We start from the raw sequence: 7,386 nt of genomic DNA, 5'->3' as shown, positions 1-7,386 counted from the left end.
AATGGTAACTATATCATATTTACCTTCAAGTATTAGTACTAAGTTCACCCTGTTTGTTCCCTAAACTTTGAGCATTCGTTTATAGGCATGTGAGTCCTTTATGGGTCTTGGGTATGTTTCTCCTACTTTGTATCTGGGTTTTCTATCTGTTCCATCACTCTCTTCTTCATTATGGTGGTCTTCTTCCTCCTCCTCCTCCTCTTCCTCCTCCTCCCTTTTTACTCCCTACCTCCTTATATGATTGGTCATCTAGTGGTTTTTCCTTGGAATTAGGTTCTAAAGGTCTTGAAGATTGGCTTCCTCCTCCTCCCTCAATTTCAAAACAAAACACCCCATTCCAAAACGGGTTCAGCCTGGGAGAATAGCCAGATTTTAATAGCTTCCTGAACATCTTCCGGATGGGAGCCACGTGGATCTCTGAATGGGATTATGAAGTGATAGTGATTTCAATTTTTATTTTAATTGTATTGGATTACAACAGTGTCTTATGTTTGATATTTTATTATTGTAAGCCAACTTATGTAAACTTATATACACAGATAGGCAAAGTATGCATTTAATAATAATTTGACTCTCTCACTGGGGTTCCCTTTGACATATGGTAAGTGGTTGACTCAGAAAGAAAAATGGGTGTACATACACTGAAAGAGCTCCATCCACACACACACACACACACACACACACACACACACACACACACACACACCACATTACAAATTGCCTAAGGCAGAGATACAGTCAGTATTCCTGGCAAGGCAACAGGAGTTCTCTTACAGTGGAGCAGATGCCACAATGATTCCCAACCCTGCACTTCACTTTTCAAGCTTCTGAGGTATTCTCAAGAGAGAGATTATTCGATCCAATACTGCCTTTCCCACAGTTTCTCCTTTAATTTGATTTTCAGGGAATAGAGTCACTAAACCAAGCTGCTCTCCACACTGCAGCTGTAGTCAACATACTCTGTTTCTTCTCAAAAGAAACAGTGGTGCTACTACACATATCAGGAGCTATATCCTGTAAGTTAATTGTATGCAAGGATGGGAGAGGATTTCCTGTCAAAAGTGAAGGTGCAGGTAGCCAAAACAACACTAATGTCCTATTAACACTAATATGCTATGTGTATCACTTTGTGAAATAGCAGCAATTCAGTTATGGCCAGGGCCAGGAGTCGTAGATGCATTTCCTATGTCCTGAGATTTCAGCACTGGTAATGTTAGCTTAAATAATTTGGTGATGGCCTTGGTGAATTCATGGCTGATTCTTCTGTGGATACCATTCCGTTTTATACTAGAGCCTTGAGTATAGTAGTAATCTAGAGGGATGGTTGGCAGATCCCTAGAACTAGTGCTGAATAGGAGCAAGGATAAGAAGACCTTGTTTGCTGCCCGTAGAAAGAGGTGTAAGCAGAATTACAGATATGTCTTTGATTCCTTGCAGCAGGAATAGAACATCTTTCTCCTTTTATATGGACAATCAATACAATCCAAAGTGTTTGTCCCCATCTTTTTCAAGTCCTGCTGCTTCCAAACCTTATACATGGAAGAGACCAGACAGGACATCCCAGGCATCTAGATTCTAGCTTCATCAGTATGGGGGGACGGGGGCACAAGTCAGTCCAGTTTTTAGGTAAGAAAAGATCTGCTGAATCAAGCTGAGGGTCATTTTAATACAAAAAAATGTTTCTCATAGTGGCTGACCAGATTTGCCCAAGGTGCAGAAGATGGAGACCTGCCTATCTATTGTTGATCCTCTGTGATTGGTATTCCAACATAGGCTTCCCTCAGTCCCTTGGAAATAACCATTGATAGACCTGTCGCCCATGAATGTATCCAGTCTACTGCTAAGCTCTTTAAGTTGGTGAACTTGAACATTACAACATAATACAGTAGTAAATCCCACAAATTAAATATGCATTAGATAAATCTCAGCTTCAGCTTGCTGATTGGAATATTATAGAGTATAACTTTGAAAACAAATAAAAGATAGTAATCCACATAGTCCTTGATTAACAATGGCAACTTCAATTGCCGGAACAGCTGTTGCTAAGCAGCAGAGTCACATGACTTTATGATCACTGAGCAATGGCAGTTCCAATCCCAATTGCTGTTATTAACCAAGGACTAACTGTAGAGTTACTATTTGACGTTTAGTCAAGAGTAGCTCCACTGTCCTCTGTATCAAAATCAGCAATTGACAAGGCTGTAAGCGCTCCAAGGAAACACTGAATCCTTCCTTTGGTGATAAAAACATTACTGTGAAAAAAGTAATTACCTTCATTTCTACACTTCACAACACACACACACAAACACACACACACACTGCATTCTTATATAGAAAACCAACCTTTGGGTTTATTTAGATGCTTATTTTTCTTCTTTAATAGGGAATTTTTGAATAGCTTGCATTTCATTTTATGCCAACTTGGGAATTATTTTATTTAAAGAAATGTGAGACATGGATCCAGCCAGACTTGTTGAGAACAATCATCAGCGGAAATTTAAATGCATAGCTGCTTATAGTAATGGTTGATTGCACAGTGTGTGTGTTCATTTGGTATTAAAATTTCCCATCACCCCCAAACTCTACAGTTTGTTTGGCTAATATCCTTTTTAGTGGGAAATATTAAGCATTCTCTATCCCTGGGAATTTTCAAAGGTATATTTCTTGCAGCAGGTTATCTTCTAAATTGTGTGAGAAGAAGAAAGAAAAAAAAACTAAAGAAGAAATATTTCCTGAAGCTTAGTGAGTTGGAGGTGACCTGTGTGTGTGGAGAGAATTTGCCTAGAAAGCTATGTTGATTATAATGCTGTTTGTCAGGGATCTCAGATTAGGAGAGGCTGCATTAAGTACAGAGTCAGCCTACAGGCAATTGAGCTGGGACATACCGTAGTTGGAAGGTGAGCTTTTCTTGTTTGTATGCCAAATGTGGAGATAATCTCCCCTCCAGCCTCCCCCAGTCATTTTGCTTCTACTTTGGGAAGCAGAATAAATGTGACCGAATGCTTGGAGGAATTATATCTATTGTCTTTGAAGCTACAAAGATAAGAGATTTCCTGGACTTTAATGTTATAATGCAGGTGGATTTTTTAAACTGGTGACAGGTTCCACCCAAGTCTGTGCTTGGCAATGGATAAAGGGATAGCAGGAGAGGGAGAATAGCAAAGGATTGATTGGACTTTGTTGTTGGATAAAGAGAATCAAGCCAAAAAGAAAATACCTTAATAGGCATTTCTGAAGCAGGGCTAAACATACATTAAAATGGTGTTGTATCAAAAAGGCTTTCCCCAGTAGCCTATTAAATTGAACTATTGTGTTGAATTTTTGAGTATAGAAAATTGCACCAGATGCAGTTAGATTTCTTTTAAAGCAAAATTTTCTTTTTGTTTTGTGTTTTATTTTGCTCCCTAATTCTGACTTCATTGAAAATAAACATGTCATTCAAATATTTAAGCAATACTTTTTTTACAGCAATAATTACAATTAAACCTCTGTGTAGGTAAGTTGATTGTTTTAAGCCAATACCAAAGGATACCAAAATCAGGATCCTAAGTATTGTGCAAAAAGAGGAGGGTCTAAAATATATATATTCTTGTAGTAAGTAAGGATGTTCTGTAATTTAACTGTTATTGTAAAGAATAGTAACAGAAGCCTTTTGGAAGGTATAGGGCTCTGCCTTCTATAGCAGGGCTTTTCAACCAGTGGTACAGGTACCACCTGTGGTACATTGGCACCTGTCAGGTGGTACACAACCATCCTAGAAAAGTGGTAGTGGGGGAGGGGAAATGAGCTGAACCGGTGGCAGCACCGCACAAGCCTGAGCGAGAGACGGCTGGAGTTGCAGGACTGTCAGGGCTCAGTGGAAGCACCAAGATCAGCGCCAGGCTCCAACTGGAGCTCGGCGCTGATCTTGGTGCTTTTGCTGAGCCCAGAAGAAGCGCCGATCAGCTGGAATGTTGCAGCATCTCCAGGGACTTGTGATTTACATTCAGATGCTTGGCAACTGATTCATATTTATGACGGTCACAGTGTTCCAGGGTCATGTGAAGTGACCAAAACCAGCTGCAACCACCCAGCAGAAAAGGGGGGAATAAAAACCACCCACCCACCCCACCCCACCCCACTGCCAATCCTCAACAGAAATGCTGACAACAATGAAAACCTCAGACAGGAGGAAGAGCGCCACCAAGCGGGCAGGCAGGTGTCTTGCTCAGCTGTGGCTTGGGGGGCACTTTTTTCAGGGCCATTGTAACTTTGAACAGTCACTAAGCGAACTGTTATAAGTTGAGGACTACCTGGACTTCATCACTTTTTTCCTTTTTTTTTTTTTTGGTCATCAAGTTTTTGACACCTTGCTAAGCAACTGGTGGTAGTCGGATGTTGCCATATCCTAAAAGTGGTACAATGGGTTAAAAAGTTGAAAAGCCCTGTTCTATAGTGTCTCACCCTGCTCCCCATATATTGAAAGCCTCCTTACAGTCTGGGGACTCTGATCTTTGATGTATTTACTGAAGGATGGATAGTTCCCCCAAAGGACTGAATACTATCAGCTAACATACCAGAGAGCTATTTCCTTTTCACAGAAAGTGATAAAAGCTAAACAAGTATTCAGAATAGAGTTGACTCCAGGTTGCCCTCCCAATAATTGAAGCTCCAATCTTGTCAGTAGAAGATGGGGGGGGGGTTAGTAAAAAAAAGTACAAAAATTAAGTTAATAAGTTGGTCATTAATAAACTACTGGTTCTGAGAATAGAAAGCACCTGTTTCCTAGAGATACACAATGATAAAATTGTATCTACAAAAGTCACAGGTGTAAGTATGCCTATGGAAAGGTTATTCTACTGCCTCCAGTGTTTCCCCCCTTGGGATAGTATTTTTAAAACCATAATTATGGATAGAGATTTTTCTAGAAATCTGCTTTATCCAGACATCATTTATCTATCTAGCTTAGCTTTTCTTATCCTGGCTGATAGTTTGCTGGAGTTGGGGGCTACTTCCAGATAAAAACTTAAGCAATCACGAACCATTGTTTTATCAGGTCCTATCACTTTTTTTGTATCTGTACCTTGCTGTGTTCTATTTGTACAGAAGACAGGTATAGCCAAGTCAGCAGTGTTCCTGCCACACCTTTTCCCACACTAAAGCGTATATATTTATAACTGATTGTAAATTCCATCAATTGCACCTGCATGAGCCTGATTAATGGAATTACGATCATGTCCAAATGTTGCCTTGTTAGTTGCCCAGTTAAGACAACATCAAAGGTTTGGAGCTACTCAGTGTGACCAGCCATGCAGAATCTTGACTACTCAAGGGCCTGAATTATAGCTCTGCAGAAGACAATCATTGACACTGTCCTTTCATCAATCATGCACTAGGACTAGGTTCTTTGCCCCTCTATCTCTATTATACATCCTGGGAATAAGTAGAGCCAAGGAATCTTCTAAAATGAAGCAGCTGTGCAGCAGTGATTCCTTATTTTTCTCACTCTACACCGCCACTAGTAGATACCAAGGCCAGATGACAAAGCCGTGTTTTCAGCCCTTGCAGAAGACCAAAAACGTTGGGTCGAGTCTGACTTGGGGGGGAGGGGGGATGTTTTAGAAGGTGAGTGCCTTTTCCTACATCCTAACAGATGATATTCCTTCCTATTGGACTCTGCCTGTAATATAAAACTGAAAAATTACAACCAGGCTTGTTTCCTGATAAATTTTAGAAAATGGGAACAAATTTAATTGATTTCTCCAGAGAATTAAGAGTTCTTACTTAGTTTCTGACAAAGGGTCTTATTTGATAGCCTAGTCAATTTCACAAAGCAATCTGTTGGCTTAATTGTTCCTGTTGGTTGGCTGGGGAACTCGAGTGTTAAGAAAAAATAATTCAGGATCCAATCCCCAGGGTCATAGCACAAAGTAGTTCCTTATTTTTGTTATTCCCTAAAATATTTACTTTGCTGAATTATGGATGTACCAAAAGAATGAAACAAAGAGCATATTGAATCCCATATTTAAGTTACTAATTGGAGGGAACAAGGCTAAGATAATACCTTCATTTCAGAAGAGAAGAAAGTTTAAGAAGCAATTCATTAAAGCCTTGTTGATCTCTATAAAGAGGAAGGAAAGGCAGGAACTGTTTCTGAGTCATAGGTGCAGTCCTTCACATTTTTATAAAAAAAGAGAGAGACCAGGACAGCTGGAAAGCATTTTCTTAAAAGGACTTTTTCATGTCAGGCTTGTGCGGTGCTACCACTGGTTCAGCTCATTCCCCTTCCCTGCTACCACTTTTCTAGGATGGCCGTGTACCACCTGCCAGGTGCCAATGTACCACAGGTGGTACCCGTACCACTGGTTGAAAAGCCCTGTCTTACAGGGCAAGTAGGATAATGCCCCCCTGTTGGTGTGCCCATCCTTCCCTTGATTTCTCCTTAGCTGTGCACCATTGGCATGTTTCAGTTCATGTGTGGCATACCAACTGGTGACTCACCCCTCACCAGCCTTCCTGTGCTATCCCGTCCCTTCCTTTAGAGGCTTTGGGTTGGAAGGAGGAAGACTTGCCCACTGCTGTTACTATTAAAAGATATGCTGATCGTAGTATATGAAAACTAAATTGAAATTTTATAGGAGTCCAAGAAAACATGCTTCCTATTATTTTTGAGTGTCTATTTTTGCCAGATTTCATTCAACAGGTTTTTTTTTAAATTCCATTTATATCCCGCCCTTCTCCGAAGACTCAGGGCGGCTTACAAGCTTAGCAGTAGCCTTCATTCTATGTATATGCCTGCTTATTAGGGCTTTCACACACACCCCAAGCGGCATTATTACAAAGTCAGCTTAATTGCCCCCAACAATCTGGGTCCTCATTTTACCTACCTCGGAAGGAGGGAAGGCTGAGTCAACCTTGAGCCTGGTGGGATGCGAACCTGCAATAATTGCAGGCAGCTGGTGTTACTTAAGGAGGCATTAGCCCACTGCTCCACCAAGGCTCTTGTATATGACTTGCAGGACTTCCATGTAGCTGGGAGCTTAAAATGGCTGTTGTATCCTATATCTCTATCTCACTTTCAAGCCATCCATAGTGGTTGAAGAAAGTTGGGGTCATATGATCTAGATGTTGGTTTAACTGAAAAATAAAAACAAAAGCATCCTGGAAGAAGGCAGTTATAACAGCAAGCCAATGGAAGAGGAAACCTTCCCCCAAAGAGGAAAAAAAACCTTAAAAGGGCTTATAAGTAATGTTGTTGTTAGCTGCGAAGTCGTGTCCGACCCATCGCGACCCTAAGGACAACGTTCCTCCAGGCCTTCCTGTCCTCTACCATCTTCTGGAGTCCATTTAAGCTCACGCCTACTGCTTCAGCGACTCCATCCAGCCACCTCATTCTCTGTCGTCCCC

Source organism: Vipera ursinii (genome assembly GCF_947247035.1).
Source record: "Vipera ursinii genome assembly, chromosome: 2".
NCBI classification, from domain to species: domain Eukaryota; kingdom Metazoa; phylum Chordata; class Lepidosauria; order Squamata; family Viperidae; genus Vipera; species Vipera ursinii.
The sequence above is the reverse complement of the archived record's forward strand: the minus strand, read 5'-3'. Positions refer to the sequence as shown.